Here is a 10,292-nt window from a genome sequence, read left to right as displayed (position 1 = left end):
CTTCCTTCCTTCCTTCCTTCCTTCCTTCCTTCCTTCCTTCCTTCCTTCCTTCCTTCCTTCCTTCCTTCCTTCCTTCCTTCCCTTCCGTCTTAGAATCAATGCTGAGTATCAATTCCAAGGCAGAAAAACAGTAAGGGCTAGTTAAGTGTTGGGATTAAGTGACTTGCCCAGGGTCACACAGCTAAGAAGTGTCTGTCTGAGGTAATATTTGAACACAGCATCTCCCATTTCCAGGCCCTGCTCTCTATCCATTGAGCCATCCAACTGTCCCTGAAATACAAGCATTTTCACAAGCTATCCCCTATGCCTGGAATCCTCACCTCCTGACTTCAATCAAATTTCTACTAAAGTCCTACCATTCATAGAATTCCTCCTTAATTTTAACATTGTCATCCCTTTGAACTGATCTCCAATTTGCCCAATATATATGTTAGCACATAGCTATTTGCATATTCTCTCTCCTGAAAGGCTATGAGCTCCTTGAAAGAAAGACTGTCCTTTTGCTTTCTTTTGTATTCCCAGCACCTCGTAGGCACTTAATAAATGTCATTTGATTGATTAATTTCCCTTAATGAACCAATGTTGTTCTTAAATATTCACCAGGCACCTGGACAGCCAGCTTCACTCACTTTGTCCTATGTCCCAATTTCATCCTGTCCTCTTAGTCCTCCCCCATCCCCAGGAGTGGTCCCAGGGACAGAGAGTGCCAAAATACCCTTTACCAGAACACTCTACCCTGATTGTTGATTTTGTCTGCCTTCTGGGACAAGCCTGGAGGAGTTCTGGGCCAGGAGATGGTAGAATGGGTCAGCAGAGACACAAAGTTCCATGCTGGTCAGGAATTGGAGGCCTATGAGTCTCCCTCCACATGATAGTCAGCTCTCCTCCAGCTGTTCCTAATTCTTGTGCCTGACCCAGAGAGAGAAGTTATCACAATCACTAGTCTTTTAGCATTTTCTTCTCTCCTCCTCCATTCTGCCCAAATTGTGAGGACCTGGCAAACTAGTAAAGGACTGTTCAGTGTTCTACTGGAATCAGGCATAGATGGCTTCTCTGAGGCTGAGACTTTTTTTTATCCTTCTTTCTTAGGATCAATACTAAGTATAGATTCCAAGGCAGAAGAATTGTAAGGCCTGGACAATTGGGGGTAAGTGACTTACCCAGGGTAATAAAGCTAGGAAGTGTCTTGAGGCCAGAATTAAACTTAGGACCTCCCATCTCTAGGTCTGGCTCTCTAGCCACTGAGCAATTTAGTTGTCCCCTGAGTCTGAGATTTTTTAAAGAGATTTGACAAGGAGTTTAGGAAGGGTATCAGAGCCCAAATGGACTAGTTCTTACTCTCTCATCCTAGTCTTGCCCTGCCCAGCCCAGCCTTCCCATTGGACCAGCAGGAGCACATTGTCTTTCTATTTGGCTATGTTGGCTCAGGAGGGTTCAGTTTCTCATCTTGGCTTCACCTGATGAAGCTGTGAGGGTGAGGGCAGATGCTTGTTTCTCAGGGTCTTGACCCTGGATAAACCCTGGATACTCATAGAACTCTAGGCTATGACAGCTTAAAGGACCTCAGAGACCATCAACTAGTCTAGTGTTCTCCAACTAAATGAACTCCCATTGTTCAACAGCTCTCTACACTTGCAAACTGCTTTCCTATCCTTGTTTCACTGAAAGTCAATATGGTATGTGCAAAGAAGCCTATATTTATTCAGAGTGAGAAGATCTGGGTTTGAATTCTGACTCTAATACTAGACGGGGTGGCAGTGGGCAATTCAGTTAATATCTCCGGAATGTCATAATTCCATTCTGGGCACCACAGTTTTAAGGACAATTGATAAGCTGGAAAGTGTCCAGAGGAAGGCGACCAGGTTGGTGAAGAGCCTTGATTTATGGCATGAGCATTCCTTGAAGAAACTAAGCCTGTTTATCCTGGAGAAGAGAAGGAGGCCTGATAGCTATGTTCAGTGTCCAACTATTTGAAGGGCTGTCCTGGGCAAGAGGGACTGAACTCATTCTGTTGGCTCCAGAGGACAGCGCTCAGAGTAATGAGGAGCAGATGCAAAGAAAGGGGTCAATTTCAGCTTGATATAAGGAAAAAGGTCCTACCAGTGAAAACTGCCCCAAAGTGGAAAGGGCCGCTTCAAGATGTCAGGGAGGTCTTCAAGTGGAGGCTTCCGGATCACTTGTCAGAGATTTGAGAATGGGCATTTCTTTGTGTGTAAGCTAGACTGAATAGCTTCTGAGGTCCCTCTGCCCCAACTCTCCAGAGCCAAGATTCAGTACAATTGTAGGAAATCACAGGATCTGAGTTTGATTCTTGACTCTGTGTCTCTTACTCCTTAGGTGATCTAGGGCAAGCTACCATATCAGTGTGGCTCAGTTTCCTCATCTGTAAAATGAAAGGGTTGGACTGGATGAGCCCTGAGGTCCCTCCTGTCTTTAGATCCAGTAGTCTAGGATTCTCAGACTTCTCTGAGTCTTAATTTCCTCATCTGTAAAATGAGGATAATGATGCTTAATGATCCCTACCTCACAGTGTTGTTCTGAAGAAAGCACGCAGCCAAGCTTTACTCACTTCCAAAATGTGAGTTAGTCCTGGGGATGCTATAGTCAGTGTGGTTCCTGAAGACCAGCCTTGCCTGGTGAGCAGTGCATGGGTTACAATACTCATTTTACAGGTGAGAAAATCGATGCCCCAAAAGGGTAAGGGACTTGCCTGAGGCCACACAGCAAGTTCAGGTTTGGAAGAAAGATGAAACATTTCCCCAGGAATTTTTCCCAAAGAAACCCAGTCGAGAGGGATCCCAGAGAATCCCAGTCCAAGGGAGGAAGGTTGAATCTAGTCCTCCCTAGAATGGTATTGAGAGACTCTGTCCTTTTGGGCTGGGCTTCCAGACCTTACTGCCCCAGTAAGGCTGACCACTGTCTCCAGCTCTGCCATGGCCCCTCTCTAACAAGGTCTCTGATCAACCCCTCTAGCTAGCCAACTGCCTCCCAAGGCCAATGGTAGAGATAGCATTGAGGAACACAAATACCAAAGAGAATAACAGCCTTCAGGCAAATGGGGCCAGAGTCACATGCCACTGGGGAAATAGCCTGAACAATGCTGGGGGTGGGGACGGAGTGCTGGGGGAATCTAGTCTGAGGCCTTATCTTCCCAGCTCACAATTAGTGTCTCTCTATTCCCTCAGCCATTCAGAGGATTTATAGCTAGACAAGACCTCAGTGATCATCTAGTCCAACCAATCCTAAAAATACCAGAGAAGGAAATTGGCCTGCCCAAGGTCATCTAGCAGATCTGGTTCTGAACCTTAGTTTCTTCATCTTTGAAATGGGAATGATAATAATACACACACTCTACCTCCCAGAACTAGAGTGAGGAAAACACTTTGTAAACTACAGTGTGATATAGAAATGTGACTCATTTACGTGCTGCCATTTTAAACCTCATCAGCTTCAAACTCCTGAAAGCCTGCCTTCAATCTGGCCTCTATCAGGATTTCACATTCCAAGCCCAGCCCTCCCCAGCCACATTGGCCCATTCACAGGTCACCAAATGTGTTTTATTCAGCCTCATCTCCTCACCTTTGCTCACACTATTCCTCCCCTGGGGGAAGGGGAAGGAACCAACCATTTATTAATCACCTACTACTATGTGCCAAGCACCCTTTCCAGTTCAGTGACCTCACCTCTCCTTCAGCCTAAAGACTTCTTTCAATTTTTACCTCATCCATAAAAAGTCCTCCTTGATTGTCTTCAGTGTCAAAGACTTCTGATTCCTCCAACCTTCCTTGGCTCTTAAAATCTTAATAATAGTTAACATTTCTAAAGCATATTTTGCTTTACAAAGCAATCTCACATCATTTCATTTAAAAAAAAATCCTTCCCTTCCATTTCCAAATTGATACTAAATATTGATTCTAAGACAGAAGAGTGGTAAGGGCTAGGCAATGGAGGCTAAGTGACTTGCTCAGGGTCACACAGCTAGGAAGTGTCTGAGGCCAGATTTGAACCCAGGAACTTCCATCTCTGGGTTTGACTCTTAATCTACTGAGCCCCTAATGCCTAATTGCCAAGGAGTTTTACAAACTTCCTTCCATCCTCCATCTTTTCCCTACTCCCCCAACTCCCTTTCCAAGAAATGTCCCCCAGCTAATGTTGAGTTGGCTCCATGACTTTGGAACCTGGGCCTTTCAGCAGCATTTTATTTGTTTGTTTGTTTGTTTGTTTGTTTGGCCAGTCTATTGATTATCATTGTAGAGGTCTATGTCTCATGGAATGCTTCATTTTTTAGACAGGTAAGGTAACTAAGACAGAGAAGAAAAGTCTGAGTTAAAGAATGTCAGAGTTAAGGGGCAGCTGGGTAGCACAGCAGATAGAGTGTTAGGTCTGAAGTCAGGAGGAACTGGGTTCAAAGCCAGGCCCAGAGTGGGTTCAAATCTGGCCTCAGACACTTCCTAAATGTGTGACCCTGGGCAAGTCACTTTACTCCCATTGCCTAGCCCTTACCACTCTTCTGTCTTGGAACCAATATTTGGTGTTGATTCCAAGATAGAAGTTAAGAGTTTTAAAAAAATGTTAGAGCTAGAAGAGATTTTAAAACATGGGATGTCAGAGTTAAGAAGGTTCTTAGAAACCATTCCAGCCTAATGCTTTCATTTGACCAATGAAGAAAACAAGGTCACACAGGTAGGGCTGGGATTTGAACCTAGTATTTCTGGTCTTAAATCCAATGATCTTTCTCTAACACCATGCTGCTATGTATCTGCTTATAAAACTCTTTCACCAGGCCCTTTTATCTCTCCTTTGGAAACAAGATCAGAACAAATTTGCTTAGGCCTGGAGAGGGGGAAAGAGGCTGTTGACTTTAGACCAAAATCTAACCTTTTAAGAGAAGTGGTGAGTACAGGGAGGACCCTGCCTCTTGCATAACCCTGGGGATCCATCTTGCTGGCCTGGGCCTTTTTTGGGGTTAGGGGGCAAACCAAGCGGTAAACTAATTCCCTGTTAATTTTTTAAGGCAGAATCAACAGGCCAACAATGATTAGCAGGTGGGTAGATTCACCTTAATCGAGGGAAACAGGCTGGGGAAAGTCAGCAGGCAAGGCCTGTCCAGGGAGCAGAGGGCTTAAGCCCAGTTATCAGTTAACCACGGGGGCTCTGTTTCCTTCTAGATGGTGGCCTTCATTGGGCAGCCTCCCTTTTCTCTTGGGAAGTCCAGAAAATGGCTCCTAAGGGCTGGTCTGAGTTGGCAGGAATTGATCAAAGAATAGAAATTTACTGAGAACCTGTTATGTATAGGTTCCTATGCTAGGCACTGAAAAATGAGTAATACACTGACCCTTCCCATCTACCCCACTCCCACCTTCATGGGGCCTAGAATCTAGCTGGACAGACAACTAGAAAGATCACTAACATTCCCAGGCCTCATGTTCTCAAATACCCAATGAGTAGCACTGACAAGGCTTTGAGAAGTCAGTGGCAAGAATTGTCCTTTAATCTTAGAACATAGGATGTCAGAGTAGGGGAGGACCTGGGACACAGAACATGGAAAGGTAGAGGTAGAAGGGTCCGCAGAACACAAGACAGAGCATTAGATGATATGTACCTTAAAACATGAGACACAGTTATGGCTGCAAAGGCCCTTAAAACAGACCAGAGGATATCAGACCTGGAAAGGGCCTTTGGACATAAAACAAAGAATGTTAGATCTAGTAGGCCCTTAGAATATAAAGCATAGAACTTATGAGATGGAAAAGACTTCGGATGATTTAATTTAATCCTCTGTTTTTATAGTGAAGAAAACTGAAACTCAGGAAGGGTATATATACATAACTTGCCCAGGTTCTCACAGAATTTGAAGCAGAGGCAGGAGTAGAACCCAGGACTCCTGCTCTTTCTACTATAGTCTGCAATGGGGAGGGGAGATGGGACATCTCTCAGGAGAGGGGCATCCAAATTGAATCCTACCTTGTCTTTTGCCTCTGGTTGCCAGTGTGTGTAACCCAGCTGTAGTTCCAAGAAAGAGGCCATAAGAGGCTGCAGGCTTTAGTGGACCAAAGAGAATCCTTCATGATCAAGGGAAAGGCAAAGGTAGGGGGGAGTCCAGAGGAGGCCGATCCCTTTGGGGTTCCAGGGAACTGAAAGAAGTGGCCAGGTCAGGCCAGCCCCAGTGCAGGTGGCTGCTTGGAGTGGAGTTTGGTCAGTGGTTGGGGATCTATATTGTGAGATAGCTAGGACTTTGTCCACAAACTGGAATTTGAAATTTCAAAGGGGAGAAAGCTGAAGTGCCCTATCCCTAGGAGTGGATATGGCTCTTGGCTTCTTTCCCCCCACCCCCACCCCCTCACCTCTCCTCTGACTTTTGTTCTTTGTCTTGATAACTCTTGGACAGCTCAGGTTGGTGTGGGAAGGACAGGAGCAGGTGGGGTAGACCAGGACCCCTTAGTCCAAGAAAGCCCTCCAGACCCAGCCCTGTATGGATCCACCTCTTCCTAGATGCCTTCTCCTCGAAGAATGCCTGCCACGTTTTGTAGTTTTCAACTCTATCTGGATTGTATACTCCAGAGCCTGGCCTTTACCCTTGTGTGATCTCCCATATTATCAAAGCACTAGGTTGACAGGCCGGCAGGAACCTTAGAACTTAGCAGGTTAGGTTTAGACCATCGAATATGAGTGCTGAAAGGTGACTAAAGGATGTAGACTGTCAGAGTTGGAAGGGGTTTTAGAGGGCAGAATGTCAGTGCTTGAGGAAGATCCCAGAACATACATTGTTAGAGCTCACTTTAGCTCACTCAGAGATAGAAGAGAGTTTAGAGCATGGAATGTTAGTGCCAGGAGTCTTAGAATATGGTATCAGAGATGGAAGGGGCCCTGGAGCATTGAATGTGACAGTTAGAAGGGTCTTTAAAACATAGAATCTCAGAGCTTAGATGACTTCTTTTTTTTTTTAAATTTTTTAATTTTTTAGAAAATTTTTTCCCATGGTTCCATGATTCATGTTCTTGTTCTCTCTCCCCCCATCTCTCCACCCCCCCAGTAGCTGACGCACATTTCCACTGGTTTCTTCCTGTGTCATTGATCAAGACTTATTTCCATATTATTGATAATTGTTCTAGGGTGGTCATTAAGAGTCTATATCCAAATCGTGTCTGCATCAATCCATGTGTTCAAGCAGTTGTTTTTCTTCTGTAGTTCCACTTCTGTAGTTCTTCCTCTGAATGTGGGTAGTGTTCCTTTCCATAAATCCCTCAGAATTGTCCTGGGTCATTGCATTGCTGCTAGTATATAAGTCCATTACTTTTGATTGTACCACAGTATATCAGACTCTGTGTATAATGTTCTCCTGGTTCTGCTCCTTTCACTCTGCATCAATTCCTGGAAGTCTTTCCAATTCACATGGAATTCCTCTAGTTTATTATTCCTTTGAGCACAATAGTATTCCATCACCAGCATATACCACAATTTGTTCAGCCATTCCCCAATTGAAGGGCATACCCTGGGTTTCCAGTTTTTTGCCACCACAAAGAGTGTGGCTATAAATATTTTTGCACATATCTTTTTCCCTATGATCTCTTTGGGGTACAAACCCAGCAATGGTATGGCTCAAAGGGCAGACAATCTTTTAGTGCTCTTTGGGCATAGTTCCAAATTGCCATTGGATGACCTCTTAGAGGTCATTTAATCCAACCTTTTTATTTTACACATGAGGAAAATGAGGCACAGAGTACCCAAAGTTGTGTATGGTACATCAGTGGCAGACTTAATTCTGGCCTCCCAGAGAGAAGAACTGGGAGAACTGAGTAGGAATTGTAGAGAGGCAGATGCAGACTTCAATATAAGGTCCAACTTATTAATCATTAGTCTCATTTAAAAGTAGAATGAGGGGCAGCTGGGTAGCTCAGTGGAGTGAGAGTCAGGCCTAGAGACAGGAGGTCCTAGGTTCAAACCCGGCCTCAGCCACTTCCCAGCTGTGTGACCCTGGGCAAGTCACTTGACCCCCATTGCCCACCCTTACCAATCTTCCACCTATGAGACAATACACCGAAGTACAAGGGTTTAAAAAAAAAAGTAGAATGAGCTCTTGATAATGAGTGGTTTCCCCCATGGTGTGTCTTTAAGGGAAGGTCGGGTGGCTGATCACCTGTTGAGGATGTAAGGGATTCTTTGTCAGTCATGGGTTGGACCAAATGCCCTCTGGGGTCCCTTTAAACTCTGAGATTCTATGACTCGGAGGGCAGTTTTGGCCGCTTCTGGCTTCAAAGTCAGCACCAGTTGGCATTCCCTGTAGGTCCCCGCTGTTGAAGCTCAGAAGAGAATCTGGTAGGGTGGGATGAGTATCAATGCAGGTGGAACATATTCCTCAGCAGGGCTGGCCCTAAAACAGTTGAGAGACTCAGGCCTCTGTTGCTTGTTCCCATATGAGCAAAGTCTCTTCTGCGTTGCCTTCCAAGGAGACTCTTCCTCAGTGAGCACAGTTGGTCAGAGTGTGTTTCTGATAATGTCAGGCTCTCCTATTTCATCTTTGAATGAGCCCTAGGACCAGTTTTTTGGAGGAGGCAGAGAGGTATGGTGGAAAGAAAGCTTGATTTGGAGTCAGAAAACCTGGCTCTGCCTACATCACTCACTACCTATGTGACCTTAGGCAAGTGACTCCTCTAGGCCTCAGTTTCCTCATTGGTAACATGAGAGGGGTGGGTCAGATGGCCTTTCCAGCTCTACACCAGGAGCTAAACTCCTATGAACTGGGAGGGAAAGGGAGAGCCCTACTGAATCTCAGGCTGGTTCTGCCCTTGCCCCAGTCACTGCCTACACAGCTGGTTCTGCTCCCCGAGAAGAATGACCCTTCCAGCAATAGTTTTCTTACCACTCTCTGCCTCAAGTCTCTCTGCGCATTCTCCCCCTCACTGCTGCCAAAGTGGTTTTTCCAAGGCTCAGGTCTGACTATGCGACTCTTACTCAGTCCCAATGGTTCACATTTCCCTCTGGATCAAATATAAACTCCTTGGTTTGGCATTTAAAGCTATTCATGACCTGGCCCCTTCCTATCTTCTTGTCATTTAATATTTTACTCCCCTCCCCACACTCTACAGTCCAGCCATTCTGGTCTCTTTATTATTCTCTTTGGACTACCTGTCTCTACTCTCTGGAATGTTCTCCTTTCTCACCTGACACTTAGTCTTTGGCTTCCTTTAAGGCTCAGTTCAGTCACTGCCTTCCCCAGTTCTCACAGCTGCTATTATCTTTCCCTCAAAGGCTATGTTCCATCTACACTGTATTTATCTTCTAGGTACTGATTTATTTATTTTCTATCCCCTTTAGAATGGAAGCACCTCAAGGATAGGGACTGATTTTACTTTTTCTTTGTATCCTCAGTGCCTGGTACACAGTAAACACTTAATAAATGTTTATTTACTGATGAGTTAATAGCTGTGTGCCTGGATCCAGAAATAATGTATATTTCTTTTTTTAATTGAAAATTTTTATGTAATTGATTTAGAATATTTTTTCCCTGGTTACATGATTCATGTTCTTTTCCTCCCCCCACCTCCATAGCCAATGAGTAATTCCACTGGGTTTTACATATGTCAAATAATGCATATTTCAGTTGAGAAGGATGGAAAAAATAAATGCTTGGTAATTTTTTAAAATCGATTTACAAAAAAGAAGTAATGATATGGCAGCTAGGTGAACACTTCCTAGCTGTGTGACCCTGGGCACATCACTTAAGGCCATTGCCTAGCCCTTACTGCTCTTCTGTCTTGGAACTGATACATAGTCTTGATTCCAAGACAGAAGGTAAGGTAAAGTTTTCTGATTTTTTTTTTAAATGATGCACAGGCTAGAGTTCATCTCATTTTGTGCTTCATTCCATTTGACTGTAGTCCAAGCATTGATATAGTAAACTGCTTTTCATGGAACTGGTCCTTTTAAAAAAGTTTTATAAATTACATGTAATAATAATTTTCTATATGTTTTCTAAAGTTATATGATCCCAATTGTCTCCCTCCCTCCTTTTCCTCCCCCTTCCCAGAGTTGGTAAGCAATTTGATCTGCATTATGCATGTATCATGTAAAACACATTTCCATAGTGTTCATTTTTATAAGAGAATAATCATATAAAACCCAAACCCCAAAATAAAAACCCAAATAAACTAAAATGAAAAGTCATATACTTTGGTCTACCTTCCAACTCCAACAGTTCTTTCTCTGGAAATGGATAGCATTCTTTGTCATAAGTCCTTCAGAATTGTTCTAGATCATTGTATTGCTGATTAGCTAAGTCTTTCATGGTTGAT

At 44.1% G+C, this 10,292-nt stretch overlaps 1 long non-coding RNA gene across 1 annotated transcript in view; it reads right to left on the bottom strand.

The window, feature by feature from the left end:
- LOC123237119 overlaps positions 1–6,208 on the bottom strand; it is a 48,056-nt gene extending 41,848 nt beyond the window's left edge. The window contains exon 1 of the long non-coding RNA XR_006505453.1: positions 5,965–6,208. This is a non-coding gene — a long non-coding RNA (uncharacterized LOC123237119). The remainder of the gene's footprint in view (positions 1–5,964) is intronic.
- Positions 6,209–10,292: the final 4,084 nt, after the last annotated feature.

This window comes from Gracilinanus agilis, chromosome 2, assembly GCF_016433145.1.
Source record: "Gracilinanus agilis isolate LMUSP501 chromosome 2, AgileGrace, whole genome shotgun sequence".
NCBI classification, from domain to species: Eukaryota; Metazoa; Chordata; class Mammalia; order Didelphimorphia; family Didelphidae; genus Gracilinanus; species Gracilinanus agilis.
The sequence above is the reverse complement of the archived record's forward strand: the minus strand, read 5'-3'. Positions and strand labels throughout refer to the sequence as shown.